The 21,045-nt window shown below is 38.3% G+C and overlaps 1 long non-coding RNA gene across 1 annotated transcript in view; it reads right to left on the bottom strand.

Moving 5' to 3' along the window:
• LOC134739896 (uncharacterized) overlaps positions 1–21,045 on the bottom strand; it is a 341,453-nt gene that overhangs the window by 85,485 nt on the left and 234,923 nt on the right. The window contains exon 3 of the long non-coding RNA XR_010126994.1: positions 20,810–20,925. This is a non-coding gene — a long non-coding RNA (uncharacterized LOC134739896). The remainder of the gene's footprint in view (positions 1–20,809; positions 20,926–21,045) is intronic.

The raw sequence follows: 21,045 nt of genomic DNA, 5'->3' as shown, positions 1-21,045 counted from the left end.
GCATCAGAAATACAGTGCCACATCTTCAGGGCTCCACATATATCTTTTAATAACTAGCAAAATGTAAATTGCTTCTACTTCTTTCAAAGTCAAGAGCTTTAAATAAATGTGAAAAGAAAACACCCATCACACTTGCCACTGAGGCCACTCCTTCCTGGTGAGTATTACAAAAATGATGTGCCGTGCTATAATCCCACCAGAGTCACTCTCAGAATTAGCTAGAATTCTGAGGCCAGGTAGGAGACAGCGCAGGGCTGCCTACAGAAATAAAGGACTGCTTTAATTTTACAAATGTATATGGCACCAGGTGACTCCCAAGAAGTTATTAGGATCAAGACAATTGCACATAATAAATGCCTAACATAAACAAAATGATAGCTAAAAGTTATTATTACATAAAATATATATAATTCATTGTTTTGAAGTTTAAAAAGGTTTATAACTTTTATTAGTGGAAATTTAGTTTTGACTTTCTAAAGTAAATTTAGTTGAATTTAGTTCAACTAAGTACTGAACAAATATTTAAAGAACAAAAGCTTGAAAAAGAACCACCTGGATGCCTGTATCTCAATGGAGTCCTAGGTCTCATTCATAGGCCAGCAAGTATTTTTGCATATTCAGCCCCTCTGCAGAAACTCCAATCCTCCTCAGATTTCTCCAAGATGTTTCTGGAAATCATAAGAGCAGTTTCTGGTGTGCTCTGTGACTCGGCCCTCTTGCTTGACACATGGTGTAGGCCATTTTATTCCTCCCCTATCTCTGCTGTCTATGGATCCAGTTTCCTGTCTCTGCCAAGACCAAAAGCAGGAAATCTACTGCTGGCGTCCTCCAAAAGCACGACCCTCCATATCTGCCAAGCACTGCTGAGAATGCCAGTACCTGCCAAGGTCCCCATCAGCCTGCCAGTGGCCCATGTCAAGAAGACTGACATTTATGCAGAGGGCAACTGTGCCTGATGTTCTGAGCCCTGTTATCTATGCTCAATTCCTTGCCTCTTGCCCTAACAAAAGCTGCTGGCACTGTCTTCTGTTGTGCGATGTTCTGGCATAAATGCTGCTGATGACATTCTCAGTGGCCCAACCCTTTTAGTATTTCCTTGGTCATCCATTGTTCCTCTGTTCCTGTGATTTGTGACATGAGTCCACCACAGGTCTAGCCAGAAGATGCTGAAGTAGTGGATACCATGTATTCCAGAGTCACTCCCTATCATCATTGAATCTGGCTGTGCCCTTTCATTTACCCGTAGGTGGACGTTTGCCCAACTAACGTAAACAGGAGCTCAAATCCTGCTCCAGCCTAAGAATGGGGACTGGAGTGCCAGAGCTGAAGGCAGAGATACCATTCAAGGTCCCCTGGCATGGAATCTGTTTTCTCCCCGCAGCGAGGAGGTGACTGTGCAGATGCTGAACCAGTGAGGCCAGATTATGGTAAACTCTCCTTTAAAAGAATGTGGGCAGATTGTTAGTGTACATTTTTCAGGAATAGAAATATAGGCCTGACTACTGAAGGGCAGGTATAGAAGAAAGTGGCTTCTTTTTGGACTCTGTTGTATTCATCCTGTACTGAACATGCCATAGGCAGCTGTATTCCTTTTAGGAGACCATGGACAAAGAAATGCCACACACAAATCTACTGCCTCTGCTCCTGCTGCTGTCAGTATCATCAGCAAAATAAATCAGGAACAGACAGCATGCTGGTGTGTGACCTCTTCCTTCCAATCTGATCCACAGTAGCTATGCTAAGAGGAGACAGCAGCTTCCCAGGTAAAGGCAGAATTGGGAACCAAGAGGACAGTCAAAAGCACCAGTTCCAAGAATGTAAGCACAGGCTAACCCAAGTCTAAAGCAACAGCTTTGTAGCTTGCCAGTGTGATAAGCCCTCCACAGCCCCTCTGAGCTTGGTGGCTCAGCCACAGAATCTCTCAGATGGGAGACTGTCCTTCAAACAGCCTGGCAGAAATGCTGCTCACTTGTTTTTGAAGAGAATGAATCCATGCACATAAACATCCATGCACATTTCCCCACCCTTGCGAATGGGGCCATTTAACTAATTCTGCCCAGTGAACAATGATAGAAAAGACTTGTGTTCCACCTGAGCCAAGTATTTAAGAAGAGATGACCGGCTCTCCAGCTCTCTTCACCTCTGCCATGGTGACTGCAAGGGGTAGAAAATGAGACACTCTTGCTTCCTTGTGTCTGGGTGAAGAGTGGCTGTGTGATGCCCAACCCCCACCAACCACAACTGGTGAAGTGAGTAAAACATAATCCTTCGTTGTGTTGAGTTGTTATGATTTGGGGATTTATTTTTTACAGCTTCCTACCTGATATGGTTTGGCTGTGTACCCACTCAAATCTCACCTTGAATTGTAATAATCTCCACATGTCAAGGGTGGGGCCAGGTGGAGATAACTGAATCACAGGAGCAGTTTTCCCCATACTGTTCTCATGATAGCGAATAAGTCTCATGAGATCTGATGGTTTTATAAATGGGAGTTCCTCTGCACAAGCTCTCTTGCCTGTCCCCATGTAAGACATGACTTTGCTCCTCATTCACCTTCCGCCATGATGGTGAGGCCTTTCCAGCCATGTGGAACTGTGAGTCAATTAAATCTCTTTCCTTTATAAATTACCCAGTCTTGGGTATGTCTTAATTAGCAGCATGAGAACAGACTAATACACTATCCTTTCTAACACACTTACATTTAACTCAAGAGATCTTGCCAGCCGTGTAATAAACACATTTATTTCCCTGGCTCTTTTGTTCTTTGCTTAATATCCCATTCCTACTTGCTTGTTGATCATTTGGAGCTTCCCTATTTTGGAGGATATCCATACTCAGAATATGAACTTGACTCCGCTTAGCTACTATGCACTCTTGAAGCCAAAACCAAGGAACTCAGAGGGTTAAAATAAAGAGGAGTCACAGAAGCAATTCTCCCAGACCTTTTGTGCAGAGGCAGAGAACATTGTTAGGGATCCTTGTTCTTCTTCCATACCTAGATACTCTCACAGTGATCTCTGTTTAATCTCAAACCACAATCTTCATTATATATTCATTATGTATAATTCATTATATATTTTGTGTTAAAACTGTAATCACAATGACCACTATTTTCCAAGCTACGTTTGACTACTTTTCCAGAGACAGAACATCACACAATTCTTACGTATGTGTAACCTCTACTAGAATCAATGTTATTACAATAAATAGAATCTAATTGATACTGTCCATGCCCCTGTGTTTAGAAACAGGAAATAGAAACTTACCCACTTCTATCTAAATGTCATGTATAAATTATATTGGATGGATAGCTGTGGTGAGAAAAAATAATGATTATGGATGAAAAACTGTCCTGTACTCCTCTCTCACCATTTGAAAGGCATATAAAATATATTTATGAGATACATTAAAGAGCTTATTTTGCTAGTGTCCAACTCTAAATGGACCATTTCCAGTGTTCTCTAGGGTATATTTTTATAACAGTATCAATTTATTATAAAGGTCAATTTTTTTTCTCTTTCAAATTCTTTCAAGTGGGTTTTCTAAAGTCCATTTTCTGAAGTATTTAAAATTCTAATAACCCACTGAAAAATTACCAAGAAGGTCCTGTGGGATTCTTTTCTCTAAATCGTACTATTGATGTAACATGAACCTCAGTTACAGTAAAATATCATTAAGAAAAGGTCAGCTCTGGAAAACAAAGAACAAAAGCAAAAAGCATCAGGCATCTTGGAAACACAGGAGTCAACAGAGCTTATTCAACGCACTCTTTCAGAGCAGGAAGCTTGAAGTCCTAAAGTGTCTGCTTTCCAGGGAAATGAGAACAGCTATCCTAGAACTATGGCAAATGAGGTATTCTCTCTTTCTCCTCCCATTTTGATCAAGTCACTTGGTTGATTTCTTCCTCTAATACTGTGTCTCTTGAAGGGAAAAGGAGCTTTTCATTGTCAAGAACTGTTTCTTGGTGATCTTTGCAACCACAAATCCTATTCTGGTATGTAGGGTTTGAATACAAAGATTTGTTGAATTAATAAATGAGTATCTTCTGGGTCCTAAGACAAGTATAAAAGTAAAAAATTCTATTGATCAGATCACTCATTTGCAAGACACCAGTAATTGATTTGATGCCTCTTCCACAGAGTTTTCCAAACGGAAAATCTACTTTGACATTGAGAAAGCATAGGTGAAGTTTTCACCATATACCCAGTTCTCAATCCTCTACTAAGAAGTGGTCGAGGGAAGAAGGAAAGGGCCAAGAGAAAGAATGATTTGTTGTCTGGCTGTGCCTGAGTATAGAGCTTCCTCTACAATGAGCCTGAGTGAGTGTGCTCTCAGACTTGGCAAGTTTTCTTTGAAGCTGCACTTGGAATAAAATTCCTCTTGAAGGCGTTCTACCCAGATTAGCAGAACTCTAGATTTTAATGTCAGTGATTCTTATTTTTACCTCTTATCAACTAGCTTGCTCTCCCACGGAGGGATAAGATTCCTGGGTGCACTTAGGATGAAAGGGGCAATGCTTACGTGTTTGGAGAACATGAGTACGTCTCTAGCCTGGATTAAAGCATCCACCTTGCAATCCAGCAATAATCACTATTCACATTGCAGTTTGGATTCAAAATCCCAGCTAATACTTTGGTGTTCCTTTTCCTGGCCTTGTCCTTCATGCATGTTTTTTGTTTATTTGTTTGTTTTCCTCAGAAGCCTTGCAGAAGCAGTAGCTTCTGCATAATAGGGTTTGTATACTCCCGTCTCTCTCTGTATATAGAAAAGTCTATTTCCACAACAGTCTTCTTAACAAGTTAACAGATCTAAGTTACAGATCTGTTTTACCTCTGACAACACAGGTAGCAGCATAGCAGCATGGCTTTATATCTACACAAACCAACAGAAGTGATGATATAAAGAAGCACAACAGTTGAAGCTCTGACTCATCATTTTGAGTGATGAAATTATAGTCTGTCCTATCTGCTTTTTAAAAAAAAAAAGAATATTAGAAATAAAAAAAGATGATTAATGTTAATTCAACATAAGTTGTACAACAAAGGATAGGAAAACCTTGACATTTTCATCCAGTTTTAAAATATGAGAAATGTTGCTTGTCATATATATACATATATAGTATATGTCTGTGTGTAATACATATACATCTATTTATTTATTTATGCAGGTTAACCTCGTCCATGATAAAAGTTTAGCTTGTAGGACTTACCTGTCATGCCTATCTCAGCAAGAAAACAATGAGGAAATTTGGTTTCAACCTCTGCTTAGCGTACCTTCTGAACAGTCATAGCAGTGTTCCAGTACGATGCTTCTGAACTGATGCCCCCTGGACAGCTACCAATTAGGAATACATAAAGGGCAATAGCTAAATCACTGCAGCCAAATAAACCTGCACAGAAAGAGCCTTTTGGGCATTTTATACTGACAAGACCATCTTACCGCTGGAAAATAGATTTTTGTAGACAGGCCCCCGAATCCACTTTTGCTCAGTATGGGGTCAACGTGAAGCACATCTAATCAATTGAGAAAAGGGCACTTGATTCCCAAGGGAAGATAACTGCAGTAAACTTCTATCTTTACTCTACCTGCAGAAGCCAACAGCAATTGTACCTTCCACCTACAGTCTAAAATTCACTTCCCTGCTACCACTGTGTAGAGATATTGTATATGAAACCAATCCCAATCTTCTAGATAGTGAGTTGAGAAAGTTGGTCCAGTCCCTCGGATTTAGATCAGAACATGAACTTTCACCAAGACACAGGTGGCCACTAACTACCTCTGTCACTACAAGCAAATTGTCCAGCCCCTCTAAGCTTCAGTTCTTTCCTACATAAAATGGCTACCTTATGGACTTCCTTGACTGGCTTCCAGAGCTGCTATGAGGGTTAAAGCAGTGATTTTCAAGCTTTAGCATGAAGCATGCATCATAATTACCTGGAGGGCTTGTTATAACACAGATTGTTGGCCCCAGAGCCTCTGATTTACTAGATCTGGGTTAGGTAAGCTGAGAATATGCATTTCTAACAAGTTCCCAGATGATGCCGATGCTATTAGTCAGGAGATCACAGGCTGAGAACCGCTGAATCAAAGGAAATGAGGTGGATTTCATTCTGTATCAGGCAAACTCTAGCACATGTGCTTCAAGTCCCATCTTGCCCTGTCTTCCCAAATTTCGTTCACCCTAAAAATATCCTTGTCCCCTCCTCAGTTACTCGCTATCATTGATAAGTATCTGATGCATCTCTGTATCCTCTGAGCCTACAATAAGGGCTGACCCCTCTGTTAGGCACTCAATAATAATAAAAAAAAAAATCAGTGAAATGAAGAAATATGGTTAAAAGTATTTTGAAACAGTAAAACATTATACACACATGAGGGACTTATATTAGTTATGGAATAGACTAAGTTATGTAACAAAGATACCCAAAAATAGAGTGAGCCACCTAGGATGAGGACAACTATGCTCATAAGGTCATTCAAGAATCCAAGTGTTGGCAGGGCACAGTGGCTCACACCTGTAATCCCAGCACTTTGGGTGGCTGAGGTGGGCAGATCACAAGGTCAGAAGTTCAAGACCAGCCTGGCCAACACAGTGAAACCCCATCTCTACTAAAAATACAAAAAATAGCCAGGCGTGGTGGTGCACACCCATAATCCCAGCTGCTTGGGAGATTGAGGCAGGAGAATCACTTGAACCTGGGAGGCAGAAGTTGTGGTGAGCTGAGATCATGCCACTGCACTCTAGCCTGGGCAACAGAGTGAGACTCTGTCGAAAAAAAAAAAAAAAAAGAATCCAAGTGTCTTCTAACCTGTTTCTCTGCCATCTCCTGGGATGCTGTCCTCATCTACATGGTAAAAACTATTCAGGACCATGACCATATTCCAGGGCCACTGGGAAGGGAAGAGGAAAATCATCACAAGGGAGATGATCCCGAAGTTAAACTCATCACCTTGGACATCGTTGGGCTACACTTTGAAACACAACCATGTATAGCTGCAGGGGAAGCTGGGAAGTCTCCATATAGTCATTCCTGGAAGTATCTGCCATGGGGGATACTTCAGCCACCCAACTCTCTATGTATATCCCCAAACATAGAACACTTTCAATCCTCCTTTTCTAAATTTAAGCACTACAAACTCATCTTATTTCTGCTTCTAGCTCAAAAGCCAAGGTCTCTGACTTGTGCTTAAGAAAGTGAACAAGGAATTCCAGAGGAAGCAGTTCATATTTAAGAAGTTGCACATACCAGTTTTCACATGCCATTGGCCTGAATTCAGGAAACCTCTCAGCAAAGAAGGCTGGAAAATATATAGTTCCAGCTGTGGGTCATGTGCTCAGCTAAATTCCAGGCTTTTAAATGAATTTTTCCTACAAATGAATTTAGAGAAGACTCACTTTTTAAAGAGAAATTGAATTGCAATTAATTTCTATATCACATATGCAAATATATGACATTCATCTGTTCAGCTCTCACATTGCCTTGTTCATTGTAGATGTTGAATATATGCTTGGTGAATTTTTTCTAAATAGAAAAGTAACAGCAGTACAAACAACTGGAAGCCAGGTGTGTAGACCAGAAGAGGTTCACACTTTTGAAATAATTTACCAATTACTTAAATACGCCAATATATCATTTTATTACTTGAGCATTACATAGATAAAACATTTTAATTTAGTTAAATTTGTGTAACACAGTCAGATTTTAGTATCATTGTGAACATGTATGGATATATTTTATGATATATTACAAGGTGAAAAAAATGATGCTGTAGTATCATTAACCATAAAGCTACCTTTTGTAATCCAACAGGTTTCAAAGCTATTCAAAAATGGAAGAGACAGAATTATTCTTCTGATGATTTGCATGATAAATACATACCAGCAATATCTACAAATAGGCAGAAATGGTTATCATTTATTTAGCAGCCATAAAACATATTCTGATTTGTGTGTTATTTTCTAGACCTCTCAACAATTCTACAAGGGGGGTAAATTTATCCTTATTCTGAAAATAACAAAGTAAAATTCAGAGAAATTAGGTAACTTATTTTTTGACACTGAAATACCAGATGTTTGGTGATAAAAATACTTTTGTTGCATGTATAATGAATGTGTGGATTATACATAGGTGTGGACTCACCTAATCAAACATTTGAGAAATAAAGATTTCAAGAATAAAATCAGTCTTTCTCTCTTACTGAAGTGTATGATGCACAGGGCAGGTAATTTTGATTGTTATTGAGAAAGGGTTCTGCCATGGTATTATGCTTCCCTGATTTAATTCCATTTTTCCTTATAACTGAGGCCATTTACCACTAAAACAATGCTGTTTCTGAAGAGTTTAGATATTTATGTATTGCTTGAAGTCAAGATTCTCCCTCTGGATATGACAATTACCTCCATCACAACCAATTGAGAAATGAATTACAGAAGCAAAATTGTTTCTAAATTAATGGTTGTTAAAAGTTTCCTAGGGAGTTGTCAGACAACTCTAAACATTTTTATGTTTCATATCAATTTCCAAGATGGAAAAATGGCAAAACTCAACTGCAAAGAAAGTAAAAGGAATCATCATAAATAAATTAAATTTTGCCAACTAGACATGCAGCAAATTACTAAATTGCAGAAAAGAACTGAAAGCAAGACATGGTAATGTAGTAGCTATTATTTTACACAAGCATGAGTTTTGTGAATTCAGACAGTACGGCTTCATAGGCAACAGAGGTTCCTTAAAGTGACTGCATCTGGGATGTCCTTTCATATAACATCATTATCCTCAGAACTACAGGTCCCATCACTAACCTGATGTGAGATAAACATTTACATACTTCTCCCTCTACAGAAATCAAACAGATCACAACTGATCAAAATATACTCACTCGCACACACACATGCGTACAACCTTCTTGATCTAGGCTTCTCTGCTTTGCAATTGTAGAAGATTAAGTGCTCCCTTTTGTAAAGCAGCTAATGTTCAGAGTGGGTGGCAATTCAGTAATTCTCAATGGATATTAGAGAATGGAATTGTCCCCAAGCCGTTTACAATAATTATGGTTGAATTCACTTGTACAAATTGTACCCAGGCCCACGTTTCAGACGTCACCTTGTCATGACTCATGCTACCCCAATGTCTAAGCATGTGCACTTTTATATTTTGCTGTTGCTGTTGCTACAAATAACAATAATCCTACAGAGGAGGAATTGAAGGGGGGAATTGTGAATAGTAGGAGCCAGGTATGAACTAAAGAAAATAGATCAATCCATAGAGTGCAATTAAGATGTGGGAGTTAAGCAAAAGAAATAGAAGGGATGCAGGTTAATCAAAATTTGATGCATGAGGCCTGGCGGAGTGACTTATGCCTATAATCCCAGCACCTCGGGAAGCCTAAGCGGGTGGATCACTTGAGGTCAGGAGTTCAAGACCAGCCTGACCAACATGGTGAAATCCTGTCTCTACTAAAAATACAAAAGAATCAGCTGGACTTGGTCACACGTGCGTGTAGTCCCAGTTACTCAGGAAGCTGAGGCAGGAGAATCACTTGAACCCAGGAGGTGGAGATTGTAGTGAGCCAAGATCGTGCCACTGCACTCCAGCCTGGATGACAGAACAAGACTCCATCTCAAAAAAAAAAAAAAAAAAAAAAAAAGATTTGATACATGCTGTTGGGACTGCAGTTTATGCACTCCTAGACTCACCAATCAGAAGGGTCCTGAAGAGTCTGAAGATGAAGGCACAGAGCCTACAGCAGCCAGTGAGGAAGCATAAAGTTACAGTCATTATTAAATCCATGGAGGTATGTGCAATTAATATTTTATGTTTGATAATTACACCCACAATTATAATCTTATAATGAGTTAATGATTAGCAATAACAAGTTAAAGAATGATTTATGGGGATAAATTACACAAAAATTGAAACAAAATTCTGTAAGAATGACTGGGGTATATAAGAATTTTAAAAGTGAGTACATTTCTGGATCTGTGCCCCAACCATAAACCATGACTGAGGGAGGATTCTGTATACTTGGTGCTTAACATAGCATCTGAAACATACAAGATACTCAGTAATCATTGGCTCAAATATATGCCAGCAGGATAAGTACATGACCATTTGGATAGCTAATGAGAAATACAGTCACTTAACAGAGCTTGGAAACCCAGCTGAGGTCCCATTTTCTGGAAAGTGAAAGCTGACAAGACCAGCAGTAAAAATGGAGAAGCTTTCCTAAAGTTTTCCAATCTCCTATTGGCCCAACTCAGAATTCTCAAGTAAGAATGAAGGATAAGGGTTTAGGGGACATTTGGCAATGTTACCACTGTGACGGGGAGAGGATGCTACTGGGTAGAGTAAGTAGAGGCTGGAGATGTTGCTAAACATTCCACAGTGAACAGGTGCCTACAACAGTCATTACCAAATCCAAAATGTCAATAGTGCCGAACTTGGGAAATTCTGGCCTAACTGAATGGGTTTCTCTGCTCATGTGATTTCTTTCTACCCTTGTTTTTCTGATAAACTCCTATGTATCCTTCAAAGCCCAGCTCAGCTATTATCTCTCCTCTAAAGCTTAGCCTTCCTCCTCCATATCTCAAGAGAGAATTATGCATGTCTTTACCTGGAACTTATGTTCCCAAAGCAGACTTTACCTATTTCTATTATTATATTTATCACATATCATTGTTCTTTGTCATTGTCATTAGGCATCACTTCAGCTAAACTGAAATAATAAAAATTAGCTACCATGAATTAAGCATTTACTACTTGCAAGACATTTTGCTAAATGCTTTAATCTCTTTTAATGCATGCACAAGAAAACATGGGGTAGCTGTTATTACCTCCATTTTACAAACGAGGAAAATGAGGTTTAGAAGTATTAAGAAACAGATGCAAGGTAATAGTTTCCACAACTAGAAAGTAGCGGAACTAAGATCCAGGCCAGAGGTCAAACCAGCTGTAACGTGTGTCTGCCAAGTACAGAAGAAACAACTATTTGATGGGAAATAACCGTTTTCACACTTTTGAAACAGAGAAGGTGAAAAGAGTCATGGCCATCATGTGGACCCCCCCACTGAGATGAGCAGGGGAATCAGAAATGGGCCTATATGTTGGGGTTGACAGCAGATACCCCAGGAAGGTCAATCAAACAGAGTATGCAAATGGTATAGAATTATTTGGTCAAAATCCCAGCGCACAGGAAGAGAGAAGTTAAAATGATGTGGCCATTCAGTACATGGATGAAATGAAAGAATGATTAAACGCATGCTTGTGGTCAAGTGTTTTAGCATGTACTGAAAGCCCTGCAACAGGCCATCTGAGGGCTGAGGCTCAGTCTGAAGCACAGGGAGCTAGAATATCCAGGGTGGAGAAATCTGTTGACAGCCTGTGATTTAGAAACAGGAGAGGCTCTGGCAAAAGTAGTTCAGGACCCTGGATCCAGAGGAGGAAGCAGTACCTAACTGTGTATGCCCAGGGATGGTGACCAGAGGAATGGGCAAGGATTGAAGCCTGGGACCAATTTTGAGTGTTATATTAGGGAGGGAGCATAACCAGAAATAACCTGGTTATTAAGCTGAAGCACAGCATGCTGGAGCAGATTGAATTCAGGTGAGGCCAAGCAATGGGAACCGAGAGCAGAACTGAGCCCACAGGAGACTCAACTATACAAGAAAGAAAGGGTAAAGCCTGGAGCCAGGTCTGGGCTGATGACCATCTTGCCTTTAAACTAGAAGTGGTGGTATCAGTCTTGGGCTCAAAGTCAAAGTCCTCAAATGTTTCAGAAGAAAAAGACAACTTACAGATAGATACAGATTATATTATAAACAGAAAAAATAATTATACAGCCGGAGAGGGAAAAGTTGTAAGGTAGGTGCAAAAGTAACTGTGGTCTTTGCCATTATTTTGAATTGCAAAAACTGCAATTACTTTTGCACCAGTTTAATAACTTTTCCATCTCCAGCTTTATGGTTATTTTTTCTGTCTATAATATAATACGTATATATAATTGGGAAATCAATAAATATGGCAAAATGATAACATTTCCTCAAATGTAATGGAAATTTTTTTGTGCTATTGGGACAACTTTTTGCAAAATTTGAAATCACTTCCAAAAAAAAAAGTAATGTTTCTATTACCGCCTTCCAGTGGTTTGACCAGGTCGCTGGCATGGTAGCTCAAATTGATCCCACCACCAGAAAAAAAATTTGGCCATTATTGCACACAGCTTCCTAAATTATCTTCCTGTCTGTCATCTCCCTAGGACCACACAGGCAACAGACTCCCACTGCTATTATAGTAACACAGGTTGGGTCCATTAAACTGAATAATGGACACTTTCATTAACCAGAAGACTGCTGGCTACCCAGGGAAAAGCAAAATTCTCCCGTGCTCCCCACCAAATAATCCCTTTGCTAATCTCCCAGTAGGAAATCTTCCTCAAACCTTTTTTTAAAATTTCCTACTGTGAATTAGCTATGTGTGCTTGAAAATACAGAAGAGTGTACTCCAATTCCATTCAATGTGACATTAAGGGGCACTTCTCAAGTTAAGAGCCTCTCTCTGCCCACGTGTTTGTAAGCACAAGGAAACAATCTGACCTCCTACCACAGAGGACTGAATCTGCCTATTTTACACATGGCCTGATAACTGAACTTGTATTATGACATTAGAGGCAGTTATGGATGCTCTTAAATGATACATTTTTCTAATCTTTCATCCAATGCATTTCCAGCCAACTCTAAGTAGAAAAGAGGAAAAAGCTGATTACGCATATCCAGTAACTAGAATCATTTAAGCTAAATTAATAGGGTCTATAAATAACTTTGTTCTTCCTCTTAAAAAAAAAAGCAGAGAGAGATGGTGAGGTTAGCTAACAATCAGAGGAATGGCCTATTTTCCTCATCAAGTTGTCACAACCTGAGGAAATCTCAAATTAGTTTCAGGGAAAATGTAACAACCCAGTGCAGATGTGGTGTGCAGAATGGGTGCCTGTTAACCAAAATTCCCATACAACACATTTACCAGCACACTCATTGGCCCTTCTTCCCATAGCTACTAATATTGTATTCCTCTGTTTTAATGTGATTTTCTAAATTTACCAGTTAATTAAATCCTAGGTTTGGCATGTTGACATCCTTGATTTTTCTACTTCGAGTAATTTGTAAACCCTGAAATAAAGAGCATTTCTCTCGGAACTTTTTGAAAATATATCAAATGTGCTTAGATGTGACACCATATATCCTAGGAGGCCCATTATTATTGTTATTATTCACTTCTCACTTGAGAAGCAGCCCCATTATTTTATCTACTAACCAGAAGGAAAAACATTGCTTTATTAAACTATGATACAGTGTAGTCTCACCACTTAGAATTATATTATGTGCAAATTGGAAAGCTCTTTTATATGTATTTAGACACTTATTTTTATAATTTATTATCATTGTACACACATGAAACAAAACCATAGATGAAATATATTGGTTAATGCAGTAGTCACCAAACTTTTTGGCATCAGGGACCAGTTTCATGCAAGACAATTTTTCCAGACACTGGGAAGTTGGCGATATTTTTGGGATGATTCAAGGGCATTACCTTTACTGCACACTTCATTTCTATTATTATTACATTGTAACATAGAATGAAATAATCATACAACTCACCATAATGTAGGATCAGTGGGAGCCCTGAGCTTGTTTTCCCACAACTATTAATAAACTACCCCACCTAGGTGTGTTGGGAGACAGTCACAGATCATCAGGCAATTGATTCTCACAGGAGCACACAACCTAGATCCCTCACATGCACACTTCACAATAGGGTTTGCATTCCTATGGGAATTTAATGTGGTCACTAATCTAACAGAGGGCAGAGCTCAGGTGATAATATGAGCAATGGAGAGCAGCTGTAAATACAGATGAAGCTTTGCTCACTGGCCCGCCATTCACCTCCTGCTGTGCAGCCTGGTTCCTAACAGGCCACGGATAGTACCAGTCGATGGCCCACGGGTTGGGGACCTCAGGTTAATGTATATTCCTAAAACTTCACGATCATAGTTTGACACTTTTATGATTACTTTCGAACTCAGTATCATTAATGTCTATATTGTTGATACAATATTCCTTTAAAAAATTTACAAAAAGAACTAAAATCCTTTGGGGCTAAGACTTGAGCAATCATCAAGAGCTAGAATAACCCCCTTTCTCTGCAATCATTTGGTTCCTAGGAGCTAAAAGAGTGTCCCACTGTTTTCTCCAGGATTTTCTTCTGAGAAGCTGTCAGTCATTCTGCAACTTTTTATGATGATGCTTTTGCTGTTTTCACAACTCAGGCAATGTCAACTGTACCACACTGGCCTAGCCATCAGCAATTGCTCGATGGTATTTATTGTAAAATATAGCCTAACACAGAGATGTTAAAATTTGCACCTTGGAATCCATCAAATATAGTATGTGGTCATTGAACTATCTGAGTTGGAAATTTGTTTCCTGAATTGAGAAGGCTCACTCTTCTGGATTCTCACCTCAATTGAGAATTGAAACCCAGAGTTTTTCTATCCTGGCTTCTTGGCAGCTGTCTTGAGTTGTTTGGGAGATTTTTTCAGGAAGCTTCCACCCCTAAATTTGTCATCTAAAATTTGAAGAAGATACTCATTTTGTTAAGTCTCAAGATACCTGTGGATAATTTACAGCTTGGAAGTAGTCTCATAAGATACCTTTCCAGAGGTTGATAAAGTGTACAAGGGAAACGAAGTTTCACAGTGTGAGTGCACGGTCAGAACAAGTCTAGATCACAATCTCTCAGCCTCCCCACCCCCAGGAGATCAGGCATCCACATGAGGTACTGCTATGTGGAGGTGAGGCAAACAGCAAATGCAACACTAGGCACAGAAGGAGACGTGGGAGAAGTTGGGTAGTACATAAAACAGTCTACTTCATGTATTCCTTCAACCAGTCAATCAATCAGACAGCAAACATTTATAAAACCTCTAATAAATGTCAGATGTGTAAACTGTGTGCTTCCTCCAATTTTGACCCATATTTGTCTTGCATCAAAGACACAGACTGCTGCCCCAATACACCATGGTAACTATTCTTTCTTACAAATCTTATGTTTTGAAGTTTTAAGGATAGAAAGACTAAAATAGCCTATGATCAAATATTGTCCCCCATCCCTCACCTACATCAACAAAACGTTTATTAGAACAAATTATTATACATACCAGAATGCACAGTATATCCATGTTTATTCAGTTCTAGCTTTAAAGGTCTTAAACTTGCAGTTCTCAGAATTTTAGTGGCATTGCAAGCTTTCAACCAAATTAAATTTGCATCACAATACATTTAGATCTTCCACTACAGGACAAACACAGCTTATATTAATAGGAATTAAGGTTATTCATCCAAACAACTGAAAGTTGCCCTGGTTTAACTCTAAAAGACTTTGATGGGTATCCTTTCATCTAGTTATTTCTTCTAGAAATGACCCAGCACTGAAAAATCAGGCACTTTGTTATTTTTCTTCAGCCAGCCCAGAAACTAGGTTACTGCTTCCCAAGCACCAAATGAGAAATACCCACTGATTTTTTTTTAAAGAAATGCTTCTTGCTTCCCTTCAGTGTAGTTATACAAATCATTGGTGCTACGCTGGATATAGGCCACATCTATAGTCTGCTAAACAAATGGTTAGACGCAGCATAGGGTGTGTTGGGTTTCCTGTGAAGTGAGCCTCTGCTCACTGCGAAAGCGAAGAAACTGTGATTTGTCTGTTTTGCTCTCCTGCACTCTGGCCACTTATTAACTTGCTAAGGCCTGCATTCATGTCATTTTATTGTTTTAGGCCCTGGCCAGACATGCTTGCTTGGTGCCTGCTTGGCTCACCATGCATGGTTGCATGGTTGACAATCAGGCACTTCTCTGACCCCCGGTCATCTCTTCGAAGTCCTCTCCATGTAGCTCTCTGAATCATTTTTGCCTTGAAGTCCTCTCTGTTTCATTTTGTTATATTGAAACAGTCTAAAACAGTTAAATGAGTACTCAGTTCATTTGTGTTTGAAGCAATCATTAAAAGTTCTATCTGCACTTTCATTTTTTTTTTTTTTTGATTGTAACAAAGGTTTTTTTTTTTAGAATTTTGCATAACATTTGATGAATAATTTTGGAATGACAAGAGGAAAAAAATTACCTTTGAAATTTATATTCCTGGAAAATTTTAAGGTTTACCAATTTCCAAATAATAATATACTACAATTGACATCTAGTTATTTTGTAGCAATAACAAGCAGATTTCTATAATTAACATTACAAATACAATTGGAACTTTTAAAATATCCTATGGACAGTCATTGTTTTTAATTTAATTTTTGTTTTCAACTATACTAGACCTAGAAACTGGAGGACAGGATCCCGGGTTGGTGGAGGAGGCTGAGACAGAGTAGGAATGTGGGCAGTACTGCCCAGAGGCTGTCACTAGGTGGACTGTTGGTGATCCACACACTCAGGATGCTCACCAACTTGGGGGAGACTGAGATGCCCACTTCTATTGACCTTAGAAAGTTAAGGTTGACCCCTCAGTGAGTTGACAGGATCCCATCAAGGTAGTTGATGCAAGTAGTCAATTACTACAGCCATTTTTATGGCAAAGATAAAGACAGGATATATTTCCCAGGCTGTTTAAAAACTAAAATCAACAAAGGTGTGTTAACCTTTGACCAATATCCACATATACAAAGTAGTCTTGAGGTACATTAATTATGATCTCATCAGTCTAGGGAATATGTTAAATATAAGATTACAAAGTTTTTGACACGCATTCTCACGCAGCAGTTTTTGCAGTAATCATCCTATTTATTTGATGCCAAAGAAATGGCTGGACAAAGGTACTTGGTACCACATCCTGAGGATTATTTGCCAACTGCTGGGTTCTGTGTGCAAAGGCTTATGGTCAAGAAATTAAATTCCTTTGACAAAAGAGAAGATATAAAAATACTCCTAGAGTAAGTACCCACACTGAGAGCTCATATCTAAATCCTGCAAGGCTGGCTGAGTTCTAATTTTATTCTCTTCTACCACCTTTAAAGTGGGGCAGGGGGTATTTATTATTTCAGTTTATGTGCAAACTGTAATCCCAATATGAAATCAAGTAAAGCCATTTAAAAATCAAAGTTAATGTTAACAAGATGATCTATTTCATCCTGCCTAATAGAAGCTAATGAATCATTGTGAATTTATTGTGGTAGAAAGACAGTGGATGCTGGCAATTATACTGATGAGCAGAAATCCTCACAAGTGGGCACTTTAAAGCAATTATTTTCCATTTGTTTCTAAAAAAGTCTCTGAGTACAACTAAGCTTTGATTACCTGGCATCTGAAAATATACATTCTCAGAGGGGTATTTGCAATGATTATTTTAGTGGAAAGAAAGTAAACAGCTACTGTTTGTGAAAGCTCGGTTGTGAGCCTCTTTAAAGTTTAAAATATGAATTGTGCAAAGATGCAGCTCTGACTTAATGGACTAGCATATTATTACATTATGTTCCCAACTGGAAAGAATCAATAGCTTATTGGGTACCTGAGTATTAGAGAGCTGATTGAAATACATTTTCTCAAGAAAAAACCTCTTCAAACTCAAAAGCCAATGTCATTTTTGCTAGCAGGCTATCCAGTCCCAAGCTGACTTATTCCTCTATTTTTTCTTCTTATTCCTGTACTTTTTTTTTCCTCTTGGCCCCAGGTTTATGAAGGGGTGTATCAAAGAATGACCGTTGGTACAGAGCTTGCCTTGTATAAACATTGGCTGCTTCAAGAGAGGCAAGTCAAAGGCCATCCAAAGAAGGAATCAAGGGGAGAAAATACTTAATTTATTTTTCAAGTACAGAAATACTGGGGGTTCTTACAAAGGGGATTGTCCCATTTCTGTCTAATTTAAGTTTATTGGTGCACAGTGGAAGTCAAAAGGCCACACTCTTTAAAAAAGTGAGAAATATGGACCAATAAGAGGTTAAAGGCTACGAGAAAATAAGTGTTCACATTGTAAACTCAGCTAATAACTCCAGGTCTGGAGATAATGGGCAGAAACCCAGATGGACAACATCACCTTGCTCCCTTGTCTTGGGCATAATTTTTTCCTAAATGGGAGAAATATTTTTAAGGGCTATTAATGTAATTCAGTGGCTGAAATGAAGACAAGTAAATGAGGGATGTACTGGACTGTGTAACCAGAAGTCGGCAAAACAAAAATCATTCTTATAACTTAGGTGGAGTTCCAACAAAACTGGGTGAGCTGTAATGTTCCCCCTCACAAAAGGGGTCACTTGCCCATGTTCCCACAACTAACAAACTGAGAATTTAAACTAGCTGTTTAGTATCTATCTATGTTTTGTTCTCAATATGAAAATAGCACAAATTCATTTTGGAGAAAGTACGAGGTAGAAAAAATATTCAAACTGCTTAAAAATCATACTCCAACTCCTAGAGAAATTGTTAAAATGTTTGCATAATTTCTTGCATTTTCTACATATTGCCTTCCCTACTTGATATCATTTTGTGTTCTGCTTTAAAATTTTATCATAAACATTTTCCATATATTTCACAACTCCATGTGAATATCATATTGAATGCTCGCAATTATATCAAATATACAATTTCTTACTTTACCTAGGCAGTTCCTTACAGCTGAGTACTTAGAAAGTCTCGATTTTTTTCACTAGTCTGAATTACCTTACAAAAACACTAGAAATCGAATTCCTGGCCCTACATATATGAGCATCTTTAAAACTCTTCACTCATCTTCCTGAATTACTTTCTCAAAAGGTTAAAACACTGCACTTTTGACTGGGCGTGGTGGCTCAAACCTGTAGTCCCAGCACTTTGGGAGGCCAAGATGGGCGGATCATGAGGTCAGGAGATCGAGACCATCCTGGCTAATATGGTGAAACCCCGTCTGTACTAAAAATATAAAAATTTAGCTGGGTGTGGTGGCGGGTGCCTGTAGTCCCAGCTACTCAGGAGACTGAGGCAGGAGAATGGCGTGAACCCAGGAGGTGGAGGTGGCAGTGAGCCGAGATCACGCCAGTGCACTCCAGCCTGGGCGACAGAGCAAGACTCCATCTCAAAAAAAAAAAAAAAAAATTGAACTTTTCCGCTGTCTCTGGAGCACCCACTTCATGACACTTGCCAACATTGGGTATTCCCTTTTAAAACAGCTTTTTATACTTAATTAATATAATTAAAATCTTATTTTTGTTTGCAAGCTTTGGTCATGTAATAAGCCAAATATTTTCCCAATGGTTATGACTTATTTGCATTATCTCTTTGGTGAAGTAAGCATGCGTGATCTTTGCCCATTTATCTATTGGAGTCTCAGGGTTTTTCTCATTGATTTTTAAGACCATGTCTGTCATGTTTGGTGCTGGAACTCTGGCACCGAATGTGACAAAATAAAAATTCATTTAATTACTTCTTTATAAATTAATATTAAGCATTTTAATGTTTGTTGTAATTATTTTTCTTTGCCGTCTTTTAGTTTAATGCACACAGTTTAAACCCTTGAAATTTGTTGAATCTCTGTCCTTTCTTTAGCAAATTCTTCCATTTGGTTGAAGTATAGGAGGTCTTACCTTACGTATAACTCAGATAAACACTCAGAGCTTCCTTTTAGGCATTTCATGGCTTAATATTTATAAGTGCATAATGATCTGGAATTTATTTTAATATGGGATACAGTTATAGGCAACATGTTTATTTAAAAATGACCTAAACCCACTTGTTAAATAACCTTTCTCTTCCCCAAAGATTTTTTAGTAAATCATTTTCACATATTTAGTTTATATATGTACTAAAACGCCCTTTTGGTATTTTTCTGTTTCTTTGAGCTTTCTGAAGATGCTTATGTTTGTATCATATTGAATAATATGACTTTATACTATTTTAGTATCTTGCAGCAATAATTTACCTCGTTACCTTTTTCATACTGAATAATGATATATTTTTGTCTATGTATTTTTCCACATAATTCCATTTATATTCTCATCTATATATTTTATATATAATTTTAAAAATATATTTTAAAAATAAATATTTTACATTTGATTAGAGGAATTTGTACACACATTATTAAAAAAAAAAGAAAGATGTGAACAAGGAAAATGGGAGAACCCTAATGAAACGCAATCCTCTCTCAATTCACCTTTCTCACTCCTATTCTCTGTTCAAGACTCTAAATAATATGTTTATGCAAATATATTTTAAAATTTATCCATTTCAAACATTATCTGCTTCAACCAAACAAGATAGGATTCAGCTGCACAGCACTAAAAATCCCTCCTCTATTCCTTCTACTAGAGTTAAATCACGATTACAATATATATCTCTGTTACCTTTGTAACTTTAAATCACATATTTTAATATTTATTTTTTGATCAAACAACTAGAGACTTTCTCTGGATTTCTAGCTTTATACAGCACATGGTTTAGAGTTCCTATCTACTTCATCACCTGTCTTCCCTCTCTCTACCACTTGATTTTTTTCATCTGAACATTTATGTTATATTGCATAGTTTGACACCATTTATGTTCTTGTTCTGCAATCACAGTTGTATAAACCTTCACTAACTTACACTATGATTCCAGAAGACTCAGTAACTACAACCGTTCCAGTAGTTTTTCCCGTTCACCCAATAAAAAGACAAATGGAATGTTTTACCTTAAAGCTTTAAGATAATGTAGTGTGTCCTCTCTCACTAGACAACATGGCCCCCAACAAGAGCTTCTTCTGTGTACCCTGTATTTACAGAGTCCTAGTGGACTGCTGACTCTTACCTACAAATTCTAAAGAGGAAGAAATGAGGTACTAGTCACTTTGACGGAGGAGCAAATTCGAGTTGGCTATGCTGGGATTGGTCAGCATTTTCAATTTGTTGGGATGTGAGTACATCCTGCAGAAAAGAAGAGAAAAAAGATAGAGAATGAATCAGGTATTGTTTAATGAAAAGGGGTTAAGAAAGAATCAAGCAACTAACAGAAATAGAGATGCATCTGTCATCTCTAGAGAGTTT

This window comes from Pongo pygmaeus, chromosome 6 (genome assembly GCF_028885625.2).
Source record: "Pongo pygmaeus isolate AG05252 chromosome 6, NHGRI_mPonPyg2-v2.0_pri, whole genome shotgun sequence".
Lineage (NCBI taxonomy): Eukaryota > Metazoa > Chordata > Mammalia > Primates > Hominidae > Pongo > Pongo pygmaeus.
This window is presented reverse-complemented; position numbering and strand designations above follow the sequence as displayed.